The sequence below is a fragment of the Enoplosus armatus genome, chromosome 22, assembly GCF_043641665.1.
Source record: "Enoplosus armatus isolate fEnoArm2 chromosome 22, fEnoArm2.hap1, whole genome shotgun sequence".
Classification (NCBI taxonomy): domain Eukaryota; kingdom Metazoa; phylum Chordata; class Actinopteri; order Centrarchiformes; family Enoplosidae; genus Enoplosus; species Enoplosus armatus.
Genome location: NC_092201.1, coordinates 962,636 through 981,828, shown reverse-complemented (window position 1 = coordinate 981,828; position 19,193 = coordinate 962,636). Strand labels below are relative to the sequence as shown.

The 19,193-nt window shown below is 44.5% G+C and overlaps 1 protein-coding gene across 1 annotated transcript in view; it reads right to left on the bottom strand.

The window, feature by feature from the left end:
- phf21b (PHD finger protein 21B) overlaps positions 1–19,193 on the bottom strand; it is a 66,157-nt gene that overhangs the window by 30,647 nt on the left and 16,317 nt on the right. The window lies entirely within an intron of this gene.

The following is a 19,193-nucleotide window of genomic DNA, read 5'->3' as shown; positions in this document are numbered from 1 at the left end:
TCCAAACTTGTTGACACTTTCTGGACAGTTTTTGGAGAAACATCCTCATTCTTCCTCATTCTTAATCCCGCCTACACAGCTCTGATTGGCTCAGTTGGTTTTCCCCAACATGGCGACAGTTTTTGCAACATCAGGAGTTTCATCTCACTCATTTTGATAGATGTCACTCATCAAACCCAACAGCACATGAGGACAGAGACGTGAGGAGATGCAGAGTCCTGATGGCCCAATGACGATTCATCTGAATATTAGTAGTACTGTTATTAAAGGACCCGGAGGGTAATCAATAACGTGCAGCATGGGGCAGTATCATTCAGTCATTGATTTATTTGGTTTCTTTTCAGCTGCAAACTTTTTCCCTCTTCCTCAGTCTGCTCTGTCTGATCCCCTTCATGCTGCAGTGAACCCTCCTCCTCCTCGCCCCCCCCGCACTTAAGCAAACACTAACAAACACCAGTGAAACCTCAGGAGGCACAAACACCGTCGTGCTATCACAGCTGGACCAGTTCCCGGCCGGCAGAGGAAGATCCGCGTCTATTTGTCATCTGTAATCTAATGGAGACGCGTGGGGACACGTGGGGACACGTGGGGACGGCGGCGGACACACCAAAGCCGAGTGGAGGATCTTTATGCAGCAGGGCAGGTGGTGGGACAGAGTGAGAGGAGGGTGTGTGGACAGTCACATAGATAAATACAGATTCATTCTGTATGCATTGCTTTTCACACTGGGGAAATTTATAAGCAGAGTGCTGATAGTCCCCAAATCAGTTGCAGTGAGCGGCGCTGCACCAGAGACAGATTACAGCACTGCAAGGCCTGGACCAGTTCACAACATGTGCACCGTTTCACTCTTACTCTGTCTGTCTCTGTCTCTCTGTGTCTCTGTCTGTGTCACTGTCTCTCTCTCTCTCTGTCTCTGTCTCTGTGTCTCTGTGTCTCTGTCTGTGTCTCTGCAGAGAGTTTTCCACACAGAGATTCAGTGTGAGGTGACCACAGTCATCAGCAGGAGTAATAACTGGAGAAGATGACCTCTACTACTACAGCCTTAACAGTGTGTGTGTGTGTGTGTGTGTGTGTGTGTGTGTGTGGCTGTGTGACTAAATGCTGCAGATTTGTCAGAATTAAATGAAACACACTGAAAATATATTTAAGAAGTGCACAACAAGGTTGTAAAAGACAACAAAGGGAGCTGCTGATTGGATGAGAAGACAGGAAGGCAAGGTGATTGGTTGTTGCTGCCCTCAGTTCATGCTTCATCACAGAAACTGGGGGGTCATTTTATGCAGAATTTCTACGCTGTTTGTATTTCATCCCTAGCAGATAAAGATCGGCTCACTCACTGAATGTGCTGCCGACTGCATCTGAGTGACTGTTTTCTCTCACAACATAATCCTCCCCCTTCCCCTGAACGCAACAAAATGAAAACAAATGGCATTTCCCTCCATATTTACAGCCAGAGCATCTGTTCAAAATGCACACAAACACAGCCGGCTTTTGCTTTCTTGTTAGCATTTGGACGGGGAGGCTTTCTGGGGAGAGCATTAGCGCTGTTTGGCTAACTCTGACGGGCTTCATCTCTCAAAGCTGCAACCGTGGAGCCTCGTGGGAAACGGCGGCCACCTGCCCAGCTGCCTCCACCGCCTTCCTCCCACCGCTCTTCAGTCCGATGAAGTCCAGGTCCCAGATTCAACAGCCACCAAATGTGTCTTTTAATCAACACGGGGAGAGGGTCAAAGTGACAGTAACTTTTCAAGGTCAAGGTCAAAGGTCAGATCCAACATGACTGAATGCGTCAATAATAAAACTATGCTGTGGTGACAAACAAGGTCACCTCATGTTTAAACAAGATTCAAAAGTCAAGAATGACGAGGTTTATCCCCTCATGAGCTATGAGGGGATAAACGATAAGTTTTAAAAGTATCTTGTCAAGGACCAATATTTTGGTCAAGTGGACAATTGGCCTGAGAGTGGTCCTATAGGACAGGTCAGCAAAATCTGTAGGAATCGTCCTCTGGAGACCATGAATATCCACAGCAGATTTCAGGAAAATCCAGCAATTCGTTTTTCAAATATCTTGTCACAGATATTGTTGCTCAAGTAGACATTTTGGCCTAATCGTCATCTGGAATCCCCTAAATATCTGAGATAGGCTTCATTCAAGTCTGTCCAGAAGTTGTTGAGATACTTTGCTCTAACCCAATAGAATATAACAGATGTGGTGACATATTTCTGGTCTCGGTTTGTTTTGGCCAGATAAGTAAATATTCTTGCCAGGTTTTCTACAGTTTTATGTTCAACTAAACAAGTGAGCCTGACTATAGGACACTGGCTGGTGTGTTGGAGAAGCCGATCGCAGGGGACTGGAGGTAACAGTCTGAGGAGGAGGTGTGAGGAGGCGGCGAGGCCAAGGCGGATGTCCAGAGGAGGAGGAGGAGGAGGAGGAGGCCTGGTCCCCAGAGTCTCAGCAGCTGATGGCAGCATGAGACTGAAACATGCTTCAACATGCCAGTGTTCAATTAGAGGTGTGGCTCTCAGATATTCACAGCTCCAGCAGGAGAAACAGCCACTTAGTTACAGCGAAAATGACTGTTGGAGCATCATTTAGGACGCCTGTGGATACTGTTTCTACATGTTAATTAAAAGAAGCTCTTGGAAGCTCGATTTACCAGCTGTTCTGTCAATTTTTTAGAGAAAAAACATTTTTCTTTGCAGCTGTGATGCTTTTTCTACAAGTCCGATCCTCAACAGCTGCTGCTTCAAGCTTTCATACCACTTTCTAATACGACGGCCTTTATTCCATCAAGGGTACATAAGGTTAAAGGCTTTACTGATGCTTAATAAATAAAATTAAAAAAAAGAGGAGGATGAACACCAGCCAGCGAGATTTAGCATTAAGTTATTGTATGACCTATATAGCATTTATAGGTATTTATAAAGCATTAATAAAGTGATTAGTTACAACTGATGATGGATCAATACTTAGACCTCTTTAATTTAACTTCACTTAGGCCAAATTATACAATAAAACAAACAAAACTGAAACAAGTTATTGGGGCAAAAAGTGAAACATGTGGAGTAAACATGGACACATGTCAAATCAGTAACACAGTCTGCAAACTATCATCTTAAAAACAAAGTCCAGGCATGTCAGAGGGAAACTTGTCCATACTTTTACTTCCAGCCCGTTTTCTCTCTCTGAGTTACCTGCAGCTCGTTGTGAACGCTGCTGCTGAGTCCTAACAAAGACGCACATTATTATTGCTGCTTGTTTAAATCTCTCAATGCTTTTCCTGCCTCTGACAGGATCATGTTTTCATGATCATGTAGATCTTTACAGTTCTGATTGGGTTGGCTTCCACTTTTCACCATCTTGCATTAAAAAGGAGCTTTCGGGGGCCAATACTGAGTGAGAGCGCTGATAGTGGCCTCTAACGGGTCACTGTGGAGAAGATGATTGAGTCTGTGGAGCTGCAGACGTGTTGTGGCCTCTGGGAGCTCTCAGGACCACAGTGTGTCTGTGCGGCAGCGTCCCTCTCCGTCTCCATGCTATCACATGACAGATTGCCTTTTCATTGGACGCAGGTAAATGAAATTGTCTTTTGTCTCTGCTGCTGCACGTGTGAGAGGGAAGTCGTCCACGTACGGACACAGAATCCATTACAGCTGACAGGATGAACCGAGTCACCTTTCATGTTTAGAATAAAACCCTGTTACATTTCTTCTGCACTTGATTCAAGTCCAGTTTGTTTACAACCTGGAGCTGGTTTTATTGTTGCGTCTATAAATTATTTTTTTCATTCACAATTTTGGGTGTTTACCAGACAGGGAAGGTCTAACCAAGAGATGTTTTCAAGTTGCATTATGGGAAATGTAGGACCCAGTGTTTTTGAAGCTTGACACCTCAGCCAACTTCGTCTGCTGTCGAGCTTTGGCTTCACTTTGTCCTCAGAGCGAGGGGGTGGGAGGAGTCTGAACACTGCGATGTGTTTACTGAGCTGATAAAAGGTAAAGACAGAAAGGGTAATGTGACTGTGAGTGTCCAGCATTAGCATTCATTTGAATTACATGTTTTAAAACCCATCAGAGAGTGTGAGATCAGGCCTGCAGTCCTGCTTCTGTCAGCAAACAACCTCACAGCGCTGCACGTCTGCATCCCTGTGTCTTTATTTCTATGCAAGCAGATGCCTTGTTATATTTGGCATGTTGCTACGGAAACTGGCCTTCATTTAAGAACTATTGTTGCCTCTTCCGCGAAGGGTAGAACAAACTGTGCAGAGACTTTTCTTTTCATTTCTCAAGTATCCCTTTGACATGGAGCTCAGGTACAGCCCAGTTTAATGCCGCGCTAAAGAGCATGAACAAGAAAGAAACTCTGTGGCAAGCGAGTCATTATTTTTCATTAAGCAAAGCCGCACAGTAATCACTCTTCCTTTCCAGGCACAGATTCAGCTGACCATTGAATAATGTGTAGTGAACACACACACACAGAAACACACATCCATAGCCAGAAGCTGTGGAGAGACAATATGGATATACAGTGCTCAGAAATAACAGCGCCTGTAGGCAGCAGCGCCACTTCAGCTCGCTCCAAATAATTGGGTTAATTTAGCCGTTTAGTGTGATCACGCCTCAGGACGGAGCCCAAAAAGTCCACAGCAGCTACAACAGTTGTGACAAAAAGAAAAAAAGAAAAATGAGGCAGCAGCTCTGACTGGGCTGCAGCTAACAGCCTCCATACTGTTTCTGCCTTTATCTCTTTCTCTGGGGCACTTCTGTCCAAACCCCATTTATTTTTAATTGCTTTTGTCCGCATCTTTGTTTACGTCTCTGCGGCCTCCGATAAGCAAGGCAATAATGGGAAATTAATTTGAATACATTCACAGAGGTAGCTAAAATGTCAGCCTTTAAAATAAAACTCATTGCTGCAGAGAGCAGCGATTCTTCTTCTTCTTCCACAGCGCGAGTGTGAACCTCATTCTGCTGCGTTCATTAGTTTCCGTTTAGATTTCCATACGCGTGCTAACAAAGCAGCTGGTGTCCCTGACAGGCTACATGTAAACACAATGTATGTCAGAGGGCAAAGAAGACGTACCACGGCCGTCTGCTGAGGGTTAAACCAGCCACACAGAGGCTGCAGAGCCGTTTCACAGACACTGATAGCAGAGTCGGACTGTGTCCGGGCCAAACATTAAGAAGTATCTTTGTGGATCTGTGAGCTCCGATGAAGTGCTTATCAGGAGGTGAGGAGAGCTGAATCACCTCTGAAGCAGATAAGTGCTGCTTTTACTTAAAAACACCTTGAGAGCACTGAAAACATGGCAGCCTGCTTCCCTTCTTCACGTGTTTTTGTAAGTTAGCTCCCAACCTCAAGAAACGTTTAAAAACTACAGGAAACTGCATTTCTGCTGAATCCTGCTGTGTTTGGAGTGTCAGATCACTCTTCATACTACAGCACCCATAAGCCTTATCTGCCTGTTGCCATGGAGACAGCAACGCATCTCACAAGCAGGTCCTCCTCGCCTTCCACCTTTCCTTCAATCCTCCCTTCCTACTGTTATGATGCATTCATGTGCAGTCAAAAAGAATTGGAAAAATGACTTCTCTATACAGAACTACCTTGTAGGTTTTGCCATTTTTAACCACTACAAACACGTAAATTGAGGCTTTTATCGGCCCCTCCTCACATTTCCCCCCTCTTCACTCCAACACAACATCCCATCGCTGCCTTTCACCCATCACGCACGGCGACCTTGTCGGGGAAAAACAAATTAAAGTCCCATTTATTATGCCGCGCTCTTTGTTAGCGCCTGGCTGGCAGCACAAGGACGGCCCCCTCCACAGAAAAATTTAACCCCAAACCCCAGCCTCCCCAGCAAATATACTATACAAATGATTCAGGTTTTATTTAGCTGGTTTTGATCAACTATTTGTGGTTTTATTAGTACAATCATTTGTGTTCCTCCTGCTCTGTCTCTCCGGGAACAGATGACACTCACACACACACAGACGAATAAATCAAATCGGTTATTTTTCATTCAGGAGTTCGTTCTTGAGCACAGCGACATGCTTCAAGAGCGCTTTCTCCTCCGAGCCGCCCTTCATCTCAAGGTTACCCTCGAGAGCCATTTAACCAAATACAAACCTTGTGAAATGTTCAGGTTTATCAACCTTAACTGCTCCTGTCTGAAAGGGTTAGAGGATAAATCTGGTAATATTCTATAGATTTCTTCTGATCCCACAAAAAGACCCAATCCGGCACTGAAGTGAGCCGACTCGAGCCTGGATCTGTCAGTCCTTCAAGGCTGGCTTAACATTTAAACTTAGTCACTGTTAGCTGGACTTTTCAAGGTGAAACCCAAACATAAACTCAACTTCAGATACACATGACTTAAAGGCAACAACGGAAACATGCTGATATAATAATAAAGATTTCACATGAGAAAATGTACATTTCTTAATAAATAATGTATTAGTGTAAAACTCTACACATGATCAAATATGTCAGACAAAGTTTCTTTGTGTCAGTTCCATAAAATACAAGTGAGTATATGACTGAGAGTGATTACTGTATTCCTAAAATATAGCAGAGATTAAAGAGTCTAACCCTCGTCTGATCTCTACATGGAAATGGATCTGAAAATACAGAAAAGACATGATGTATAATCATATATTCTATGGACAGGGTGACTTTACTGTGTAAATGGATCTGAAAAGAAACCTACAAAAACTCCAAAAGCTGCTGTACAAATGTTCATCCTCATCTTAAAACAGGATTATAAACAAAAACTCTGGCCGACAACAACATAACACTGAATTAATGATTCAAGAGCTGAACTCAAGGATGTTTTGAGTCCTTGAATACAGATAATCACCACGTCCAAAAGATATTTCCACCCTGCTTTTGTTATGAAATGATTAAGTCAACAGTGTTTTCTGAGGCTGAAGTCAGAAAACACAGAACCCTGTAATCCAAAAGGGAACACAGCAGCTGAATTCATGACTCAAGCGCTGCACGTAGCTGCATTCAAGGACATTTTTGAGGCCTTGAATGTGGATATTCAAAGACATTCTCCTGCTGCTTTTGTTAAATTATGATTCTTAAGTCGACAGTTTCCGCTCCACTTTAGTTACCAGGCAACTTGGCTGCACATTTTAAGTGAGACGTGATTAAGCAAACATATTATTCTCCCCTCTGAAGGCCCGATGAAACACAGTTCAGGCCTGTTAGTCTCTGCTGCTGCTTTTGATTCCTCACATGCAGCTCTTCATCCAGCCTCAGCATGTCATTGCTTTTGCAAAACCGACTGTCCGTCCTGACGACGGCGTGGTGATAAAAAACACGGCCGTCTGCGGCGCCCTGCAGCCGAGGGAATCTGTCAAAAAAAGGTTTTGGCGGAGGGAAGGTGACACATCTGCAGCCCTAAATCTCAGCTCAAACCAGGAAATCCCCGTTCACTTTGAATCACCATCATCGGCCACTAACACGGCCATAAACTGTCACGTTGCTTTATCTGCATGTTTGCATTTGTGTGCCGTCTTCCAGAGCGAGGCCCGGCTTGTACAGTTGTGTTCCCTCCCAGTGAGCAGCAGTTTATTTACAGACTCACACACACACACACATTTTAAAAGCATGGCAGGGCTATTAATAGCGTGGCAGCCCTGATCTCTAGTTTGAGAGAAGACTGCATACGAACCATGCCATCTTCTGGCTGCAGCAGAGAGAAAAGAGGCTGAACACGGAGAGAGAGAAAAACAACACATCACTGTCGACATCCAGCCAGAGTGGAAGTGGAAACAGAGACGCTGCTGCTCGCAAACCATAACCAGCCAGAGACACAACGTGGAAATGTGTCGCTGAGCTCCAGGTGCTGCGCTCGGTTTCCAGAAGCATCTCATTTAACATCATGTCCTCCTGAAAACTGATCTGAGACCACGGCGGCTCCTGTCGGGTTTCTTCTCTCTGACGTGGACTGCAGTTTGAACAAAGGAGAAGGAAAAGTGTTCACTTCACCCTCACCATGTGTCAGGTGAATCCTTCCCTGTGGTTGGCTGAAATAAGTGAAAATAAACAAAAACTAATGAGTCGTGTTGACATCACGTCACTGTGGAGTTTTTATCTTGTTGGTCTGAGGCCAAAAATATGAATAAATGATCAGGGCTGAACCTCCAAAGTGTCCGTAGTATCGAGTATAGACACGTACTGAAAGCCAGCATCAGATCTCTGGTCAGGTCTGTAATTTACAATCATGATATTAACACATTAATAACGCTTTGGCTTCTTTGGTTCAACGAAAGATAAACAGTATTTCACACATTAAGGCTTTAAACTAAACTCTGGTATCATAAATCAGATGACATGTCATCCTTCACACTGAGCAGAGCCCCACCAACCAGGAGGAGTCGACATTATCCCTCACCGGCTTCCCACCAAGATCCAGAAAACCAAACTGTGTCAACAAGCTCTGATCCAGCTGCACAAGGTAATAACTTCAAATCAGGTTAACATGTTCGAGCTGCATCTTAAAATCTGATAATAATTTGTATGCAAGATGTTAGATTTGTATCTTGTTTGAGGGCGTTATTATCTTGTTCACATAAGATAATTACTTATGAGAGCAAGATATTACATCTATATCTTGTCTGTACAGGTTATTATATTCAGCCTGAGATACATATCAAAACATAATAACCTCTCCATACATTAATAACCTGTGCACTCCACGTGTGTCTAATATCTTGTGTGCACAAAATAAAATACATCTATTTGTTCTTCCAGGGCTTCAGGGGCTCAGTACAACCTTTCACTCAGCTTCTGTGAAACAGCGCAAACAAGAAGCAGCCATTTTGTTTTGGGCCTGTGACGTTGCTTTAACTATCCCAGCTCCGCGTCTGTCGTATTGAACCTCTTCCGGTCCGTCCTGCAGCACCGAGGCTGCATCACCACCGTCACCTGCCCCCCTCTGCTCCGATCGGGCCCCTGACAAACACCATCTTCTCCCGGTCAGATCACCAGGTTATCCCTGAACGCCGGCTGCTTCCAAACCTCCCCAGCTGAAGCTGTGACTCACGGGTCAGTGTAACCCGGCAGAGAGAACAGGAGGAATATGGGTGATATTTTTAGGTGAGTGACTCACACAGACTCTCTCTCTCTCTCTCACTTCTTGACTTAATGTCTCAGCAGAGTGTTGGAGCAGTAACGAGCTAACACGGGGAGGATTTGCAGCAGGATGAAACGGCCCGGTCGCCGCTGGATGGTGTGTTTTCATTATCTCAAACGCAAGCAGGCTGGGAACAGCTCCTTGGAAATGAGGGTGAAATTAGATCTCTTATGTTAACTGAGGTGAGCATAGTTCCTTGTTTAGAATCCAATACCCAATTAAATCTTCACACATCTTTAGCTGAGTGAACAATAACCTTATTTGGAGACATAGTGAATCTCTAGTCTAGTTCAGTGTTAAATACTCCTCACCAGGAAGTAGCCTGTACTGCTCATCACTATTCTCCTCAGACGAGCTTCAATAAATACTTCTGTGTAAGACATGCAGGCCCCTGAAACACCTCCATCACTGCAGCTGTGCAGAGCTGCAGAAACGATGACCGGTTCAGAGTCCATGAAGAGCGTCGAGCTGTACACACTTCACATCTGATTAATCAAAAACAAGCAGCATCAAAGAGCTTCCAGGTTCCTTCTGTCTTCCACTTCTCTATACTCCCTCCCACAAAACAAGAGGCGGGGGGGGGGGCTTCAGTAAGGCCAGCCAGCGAGACTTTTCGGTCACTTTCACACTTGTTGATGGTCATTTCTGGTTCCAGCTGCTCACATGTGAGGATGTGCTGCTGTGTTTGGTCATATATAATGTGATATGTGATATCTTGGTCTGTATGATAGTCAACTGAATGTTTTTCAAAACAGGCAATTTAAAGATGTCACCTTGGGCATCTTCAGACATTTCATAAACAAAACAATCGATTCATTGAGAAAATAATCGACAGATGAATGAACATAGTTGTTAGCTGCAGCCCTGAACAGGACCAGAGAGAGGCGTCACGTACCATAACCACTTAGTGCTCCTGACTTTGTCACAGCCTGCAGACACTCTGAAGATTCATCTTGCTTTCAAAGTGTTTTCACAGTCGGGACACGCTGCCATTGTTAGTTCAGCGTCTGACAAACCTTCGGGCACCGTGGGCAATAACAAATCTGGATATCAATGTCGAATTAGCGAGCCGAGTCTGTTTTAGTTCCATGAATGTACCTTTGTGACTGCGCCCCGTCCTCACTTCAAAGCACAGAGACTTTTGAGGCAGAAATGTCCCCAACTTTGAAGTTGATCATGGAGGCTGCCAAGCAGCGGCTGACAGTGGGAGGGGTCTGGATGAAGGCTGAGAGCCTCCCTAGAGGCTTCTCCACTACCGCAAGAAAGAAAACACACTCCACTTCAAAGCACAGCCGCTCCTCCGAGGTGGCAACTCGCTATCTTCACTGAGCCGCCGCCGCTGTGCAACCAGGGCCTTCAACACAGAGGCGCTCCCTGTTTCTGTCTGGGACGACAACTTCACCAAAAGACGACAAAACAGACAGCCGGTCCCACCGATATTCATGATCCCCAGAAGGTGAGTTGAAGTGGTTTTGGTGACCCCCTGACCTTTCCTCTGGTGCCACCACCAGGACAACATGTCCCCTGCTCAGACTGGCATTTAAAACAGTGAATTCTGACGGCAAAATCAATGAGTTGAAGTGAATCAGAATCAATCACTGGCTTACATGACTTCAGCTTTGGTGAATTTGTGCCGTGGATCACTAAACACGGTGCTGCCTCTGAGAGGGCGAGCAGGAGAATCCAAAATGGAACTAAACTAAAAGAAGCTAGCTGTGTTAGCTGTTGCACTGTTCATGTTTATTTATGTTTATTTAACCACTGCTGGGAGACAGAGGTCAATGCTACAAATACATCTTTTGAATAAACCGTGTAAACTTAGCTAGCTAGTTTAACGTTCGCAGTGTGCCCTGAAATCATTGACTGTTTCTACTCTTAATAACCAACCTCTGCTGCTGTGGGTGTTTCAACACGTTGCTTCATGGCAGCCACTACGACTAAGTTTGTCTCGAGCGTTTCCACCTGGTGCAGTTTGCCCTGAAGCCAGAGCTTTCAAGCATCAAGCAGACCGACACAACAACTACAGGTCCACTCAGACGCTGATTCCAGGTATGAGCCCACTGTTGTGTCAAACTACTGTTTCCAGGCTGAAATCACATCTACGGAGCAAACTCTCTCAGCTGAAGAAGACTGTACGATACGATTAGAAGCTCCACGACAAGAGAGATCTGCCTATTATTGATCTATAAAATGTCAACAGGGAGTGAAAAACACTCGCTACAGTTTCCTAAAGCCCAAACTGACGTCTTCAAATAGATCGTTTAGTTCGACCAACAGTCCAAAACCCCCAGAATGATGTATTTACTATCACGTGAGACAGAAAACAGAAAATCATCCCAAACTAAAGATCGATTGAAAAATGACCATCAGTTATTGAAAGTTTTCTGTCTTCATTTTCTGTCAGTTGAGCTCCAGTTCTCCAGATAAAGCAAGTCAGTGGACCGCGAGAAGACCGAACTTTGATGCTTACGCTCATGTTGTGCTGATGTTCAGGCACAGTCTGGATTAAAGCAGCTGTCAGCCGTGGAATAATAATCTATTATAATAATCTTTGCATAAGAGACGACCTGAGAGGGAACAGCCTGTAAATATAGACGACGCTCGGTGACTTCTGCTTTTACTTCACCACACTGTCTCATAACCAGGTTTACGTTTGTTCAAGATTCATTTTAGATTCACACTTTATTCATTCTTTCCCAGCTGATATGTAAATAACGTTGGGATGTTCAGCAGCAGAATCTTAATCATATGGACTGATACCTGCATGTGTTCTCGGTGAGTACACAGAGACTGATAACTGTTTCATTTCCTCAATAGAAATAAACGGTGTTGTTATTCGCGGCTCATGCAGAGGTAAATTTAGCCTGCAACATCACATGTGAACAACAGACAGCGTGGGGGGGGGCTCAGTAGCATTTTGGCGTATTAAGTCTTTACTCGGCCGTTTTCCAAGGCAGTGTTTGTGTCACTGCTGCTTTGATTAAGGGGATTTCCAAAGATTATATTCCCCACAAACTAGAAAGGCATTATCAGTATTAAAGCAGCGATGCCTTGAGCTACGCTGCAGATCTGTGGATGAGATCAGATTTGAGAGGGATGGCAGGATTAGGCACACAGAGGCGTAGACCTGTCAGCTCATCACAGCTTAACACATGAACGATCCCCACGACACCAACCACATCCCTCCATCTCCTAACTATCTGGACCCAGGACCTGATCCAAACTGCCAGCAAGAACAGGGGAGGGGCCCAGGTGACGCTGCACTTTTTAGGGAAAACTTTGGCAGTTCCTGTTTTGTTAAATACGTCTGAACACAGCCGCAAAAACACTTCTCCACAGTTCGACAGGTTTAAACAACTTCCTACTAAATGTTTTAAGTGTTTGTCATAACAAACACACCTGCATCCAGTTTGATTTCAAATCAGAGCAGGTTTCAAAGTTTGTACCTGAGACGAGGAACCAACAGCTGCCATCAAACATGTTGTGGATATTCGTCGTCAGACGATCAGTGCTAGTGATTTTACTGGTGATACAACAAACAGTGTAACTGCAGCGAGGCCAGGCTTTAGGTTTTTGCCATAAACCCACCTCTCTACCGCCCGGCGCCACATAATAAACGACTGTGAGGGCTCTGCATCATGTGGCACATTCCTCTTCTTCCTCTCGACCACTCCCACCCTCCTCCTCCTCCTCCTCCTCCTCTGTTGTATCATGGGACAACAGGGAAGCGTTTAGTAAATCAGGCCAACGCCTCCTGAGCATCGCTCTCCTACATCACAGCTGCAGGTCTGTTTCAGCTGCACCCCCTTCACTGGGTGGAGGGTTGGTTACTTCATCACTTCCTTCCACATATTTCTCATCTTTGTTGACACATTTCATAGTTAAGAATAATAATGACAAAGACCTCCTCACTTCAGAACATCTGCTGGTAACTTTGACATCTCATTTAAAAGTAAAGAACGTGAATATTTGCCTGCAGGCGTTTCATGACTGTTAAACAACTGCATGATCATAAAGGTTTAATTAGATGGAAGTCATAAAATGCTAACGAGACCTCCCTGCAGGCGTTAGGGTTTGATGACATTTTATGACATAAATACATACAAATTATATATTTTTATATATGCAACGAAATTAGGTGCACGAGAGGCTGAAATACTGAAAGAAGTTGAACTTTGTTTTTCCATTGTGCTTGTTTTCTTTACCCTTTTATGACCTTTGTAACTCAGAGGTTGTTGAAGTGCTGTTTTTCATATAAGGAAGTCCCACAGTCACCTGATTGCCCCCCCACCCCCGACCCTTTTTACTAAATGGCAGCAGCCTCCTCCTCTGGACTCCCGTCCCCGCAGTGAGCATCAACACCTGCAGGTTGGAGTTATTTAATGGCGGGCTCTGCGATGCAGCGCGTGGCGTTTAGTGCGGCCTTTATTGCCATCCGGGTGATGTAATGTGATGTTCGACCCCGTGACCTTCCACAGAGAAGAGGAGGCTCTGGAGGAGGCGTCACAGACGCACCGCGGCCTCGGGCGTGGGCTGTCACTCAGATACATGGCTGCTGTGGACCACAACAATGGGCTGATGGCACTGATGACACAGCTGGGACTCTCAGACTGAATCACAGACACACTGGAGCTAACTGAACGGCTCGACTAGAAAACCTGAAGGTCACAGACACCTGGACAGGAAGATCGCCAGGACTGGACCAAGAACAGACATTACGGACTCAAAATAAACTTCAGTGACTTGTCTCAAACCTAAATCCACTTTTTAAGTCTTTTCTAATCCGTTGATTCTGGTTTCAGTTCTTTGCAAATGCTGCTGCACCTATGATGTGAAATGACGTCGTCCTCTACGTAGCGAAGCACAGGCAACGTGTCTGTTTGAATGCATTCTGTAATTTGTGAAGAGGGGGTGTTAAGTTGCTCTTCAGAGAACTACTAAAGCAAATCCTTTCTTCAGAACCTAAAATAAAAAGACAGGAATCAGCACAAATCCAAGTGAAGTCATGTCCTCAGACAATATACTTAAATAAAGTTTTATTGGTACGTGTATTCTGGGGCTCTAAACAATCCCCTTCACTCCAAAATCACAAACATCTTCAACAACAAAGATGAGACAAATCTCTCATGTTGACGCCTGTAGCACACACACATCACACACACGAGTGAGGCAGTCGAGGTACAATCGCTGTCAGTGTAAAACAGGTCTGATGCCGCGACTAAAGAGAAGCTTTAAGAGTTATTAAACGACTCCAACATATTCAGTTTACTAAGAACACGAGCAGAAATTATATCAGTTTACCACTTCAAGAGAATTTGTTTTTAAAAGCTTAAAGTTGAGAAAAATATATTTTGCCCCTCTGAGAAGTTGGAACCACAGAATTTGGAAATTCTTGCTTAAAAATTTAAATTAATTAAATTGATTTTGATCATTTTTTTTCCACTGATTGTTGCCACTGACAAAAATAATAATAACAAAAACATGAAAATGTGATTGGACTGTCTCTATTTGTGACTGAGTTCTTTGACTTTCCAACAAGAACCAGAGCAACTCTTAGCAGCCCCTGGACCTGAGCCCCCTGGACCTGCTCAGTAATCCATCCAGGTTCAAACCCACCAAACAGACTCCAGAGTCGATTATTTCTCTCCACATTTGCTGCCACAGACTGGACAAAACATTTAGATGATGTTTTCACTCTCTAGCATCTGTTTTCTTTTGTCAGATTTGTCCAACACCACTATCCGTGTCCTCCTCGGTCCTCCTCGGTCCTCCGCAGTCCAGTCTGGCTCCTTTTTCTCTGATTTCTCTGGTTTTGTTAATGACCTCTCTGTAAAAAGCAACACCACTGGGTTGCAATCACGATTAACCTGAGCAGCAACGCCGTTACCATGGAAACTTTACTATATTGCTATTGAGTCTTATCATACCACAGTGACACACTCTCAGTGCAACACATTTAAGGAAACACCAGCTGAAAAACAGGAAAGATGCGACCTTTAAAGTGTCCGAGGTGTCCCAGCCCCTCCAGAGGAATCCTCAGCAGATGTTTTCTTCCTTTCATGCACATAAATAAGTGTTTTTCCTTTTTGTGTTGTTAACCTGATGAAAAGGCCTCAGCCTGAGATCTACTTTAGCTACAACCCCACCTGATCAATTTTTCAAAGGGTCTTTGAAGTCACCCTTGTTGAATGCAGAGTCCTACTTCCTTTTATGGCGAGGCCTCTTCCCCTTTTAAGGATGCCACCAGGAGGCTCAATAATGCATAAAAAGCAGGGCATTGTGGGATGCTGGCCTAGTAAGCCTAGTAGGCTGAGTACGTAAATGAAAGCTGGGTAAGAAGGCCAAAAACACAGGCCCCTCCCACACATTGTTCTCATTTAAATACAGAAAGCAAAACTCTTTTTCTGCAGTTTTAAGTTGTGTTTTTCTTCTTCATGTGTTTTGAGGATAGCAGTGGCTCCAGCAGGACAAAGTGTTCTTTTTTTCCATCACGAGAAGCTTGTGGAGTGAAAAGAGCATTTCACATTTTCATAGATGTCAGACATACAATCAGGGCCCGACGCCGACAGCAGGAGACCAATTTCTCTGAGCCGAAGTGTACGAAATGGTTTCCATAACAAAGACTAATCAGACTAACATTGAGGATTTCTTTTGCTCCGTTAGTCCTTTTCCATAATTGACCTCTTTCTGGTGATGTCTGTTTAGCTGGCTGAGTGAGTCCATTCTTTGTTCCTAAAAAAGCCTTGACGAACCAACCACTTCCTCACCCCCACGCCCCACCCCCCAAACACACACACACACACACACATATATACAGGCAGGAGACGGAGGGAGAGGCAACAAAAACCTAATCAGAGAGCAGTGAATGAGGCCTGGACAGCAGGGGCTGAGAAGGAACCAGCTGCTGTGGGAAAGACAATAACATTCCTGTCTTTTCTCTGCTCGCTTTCTCTCAAAGACAAAGGCCTGCTCCTCTACGTCTTCACGGCCGTGTGAAAACATCCAGTTCATACTAAACTAGAATTTACTGTCAGTAACAAAACTTGGGGGCTTTTCTTGGAACTGACACAAATCTACCTGTTTGACTGGTATGCAGGTTACATCTTGTTTACAGGAAGCCACATGAACTCTAATCCTGTTTATCATCAGTCACGACCGTCATCTGTGATGTGGCAGCAGTCAAAAAAACATTTTTAAAAGTTGACGTAAATGTCTGTACCAAACTTTTCTCTTGGAATCGCCAAAAGTCTTTTCACAGCAACCATCAAATAGCTGCTGAGATATTTTCCATCCCTGGAGCCACGCTGCCACGCGTGGCTAAAGATTTGGTGTCTTTCAAAGCAGCCTGGCAGTCCAGAAGTGTACTAAATCCTCGAAAACGTTCCGTTAACCACATCGTGAGGGTCTAACAATCAGAACAGTCCATTTGTTTTAACCCCCCACAGGCTCGTCATGTAGCTCCTGTGTTTGTTTCACGCAGTCTGGATGGTTTTAATTGCCAATATGGATCCATAAACACTAAAAGTCTGCATCACGTGATCTGCTTAAAGATCAGGTTTAAACATGTCCACTTACTAACACCACATCCAGGTTTCTAATCCCAAAAGAAGACCAGACATGATGCAAGTGAAGGACTGCTGATAACTCATCACCTCGTCGTCTGAAACAAGACGAGAGGGAGGTCGAAGGCCAGTAAACACAGGTAGACCAACCGGGTCGGTCCATGTTCCACATCTCGATCCAGGACAGAAGAGCTGGTTACAGTTTGAGATTGTGTTGTTCGCTGCCACTGAAGACTGATTGGATTTCCACAAACACTTAGAACAACATCGTAATTGATACGCTGCGAGTTAGTCCACATGAGTTCAACAGATCAAGTAAAACAATTAATAATTTGCAGTGAGCAGTCATTCAACATTATTCATGGAACAGCACCCCTGGCCCTTCCATAATTACCCATTTAACAGAGCCATCTGAACCAATCAGGGGTCAGGATGCTGAGGAGGGGCTGATTCAGCAGCTCTGGAGACGGAGCCCACGCTGACTGACGACAGTGTTGGTGGTGGTATTAATAAGCAGTGGTTTAATTGCAGCGCCAGACTTCTTCTGCTCCTAATTGTTTGTTTCCTCTTAGATTCCTTCCCTACATTCAAGACGGATCATTTTCAGTTTAAAGAAAAGGATCCAAACAGGAGACGAGAGGGGGGGGCAGGTCAGCAGAGGTGTCTGATCCCTAACCGACTAATCCCGGCGGAGGGGGGAAGTGATCCAGTGATGACAGGAGCCGACGCCTGGCAGCCAAAACAACAAAATGACTTTCTGCCACCACTACTTCTTCTTCTTCTTCTTCTTCCCCTCCTCGTAAACTCCCAAACTGCAGCGCTCCCGCTCAATGTTTAATCAGGATGACCTCTTTAGTTCAGAGGATAAATAAAAGATTAAAGAAGAGCCCAGTTAATACAAAAGCAGAAGACTGGGGAGCTCAGAGACTCACTTTCAGCTCCAGACTTCTCCGGGCTTGTGCCAGTTTGAGCTGTTGACTCTCCTCAGCAACAATAACAGCAGCCTCATGAAGCTGACGCTGCAGCGAGTCTGAAGGTAACAAACAACTCGTCACTTCGTACTGGAGGGAGCAGGGAAGGGCTCGCAGAGGTTTTATGATCCAAACACTACTTCAACCAGGGTTAGCTCGAACTCTTCTCTGGCCTAACAGGCAGAGCAAAGGAACCGTTTCCATGTGTTTATTTCACCAGAAAGACTGGTTGAGATTACAAATCTCTTCCCTGGCAAAGATGGGCAGCTCTGACAAACAGCTTGAGACAGACAACACAAAATCAGAATCAAACAGAGATGTGATTATAAAATCACAATTAACAAACGACTAAAAGATTTTAACCCACACGGGACCTTAAAACAACGTGAGAGATGTCTGAAACCACAGAAAGTCACGACAGAGAATACACCTGAAACCTTACAAATGTGGAGTCTACCTACTTTCAAACCAACAGGCTGTTAAAGGGTTAAAAGGCTCATAAGTTTCAGGGCTGAGCGATGAGATCAAAATGTTTGCTTTTATCATCCGAATTATAGGATTTGCTTTGAGTTGACATTTTTTGGGTATAAAAAATATGAAAACTCGACATAACCCTAACCCTGTGTCAGTATCGACTCATCGGCCGAAGCTTGGTTTCTAAACTGGCACGGCAGCTGTAGTTTTGGGAATGCTAAGAAATCAAATGGTTGTGTAAGTCATGAAACTCCAACGTGCTGAAGATACTCACTGATCTTTTCATATGGATAATAAACCCCAGACATGTTTCACTTTTCAGAAGGAGATCAGAGAGCTGAGTGATTGCATTGAGTTACACAGACCAGCAATGCTAAACTCGATAGCCTGTTAGTGAATCTGAATCCTCTTGAAGCCCTTATTTAATCCCTGGCCTTGTTCAACCACAGAAACACTGGTGAATGTGGAGCGATGCGACAGACGGATGCTACTTCTCATCTTCTCGAGAACAGACGTCGGCTCGAAGAGAGCAAATCTGATTTTCACCTTTCGGCAAATGACCTACAGAATCAAAGTGAATTATAATCTGCTGCCAAAGCTGCCGTCAGCCTAAATATGAAATACGATTTCCAACGTCAGAGAGAAACACTTGATGTTCCAACACACTTTATTACAAATATTGCACTTTTCATTCCACTACATCTATTTTGACAGCTGTAGTTACAAGTTACTTTACAGAAAATATAACTAATAAATTATGATTTATTTCTAAGGATTTAGCCACTCAGCAGTACACAAAGTAATTCAAAGGACTCCCAACGTGACAAAGACTCAATGTAACAGCGTCCGGTTCAGATAGTGGAGCTCCTGTGTTCTGCAGAGCTGAGTTTACACTGAACTCCCTCTCAGTCTGACAGATGGAGGTGAAGTGGGTTATGGGAGCAGCAGGCTGCTACAGCCCATCATCCTGTCAGTCTGTGGGCTAACTGAATCAGATGTGAGCGGGGCGTCCCCCTGTCCATACATGC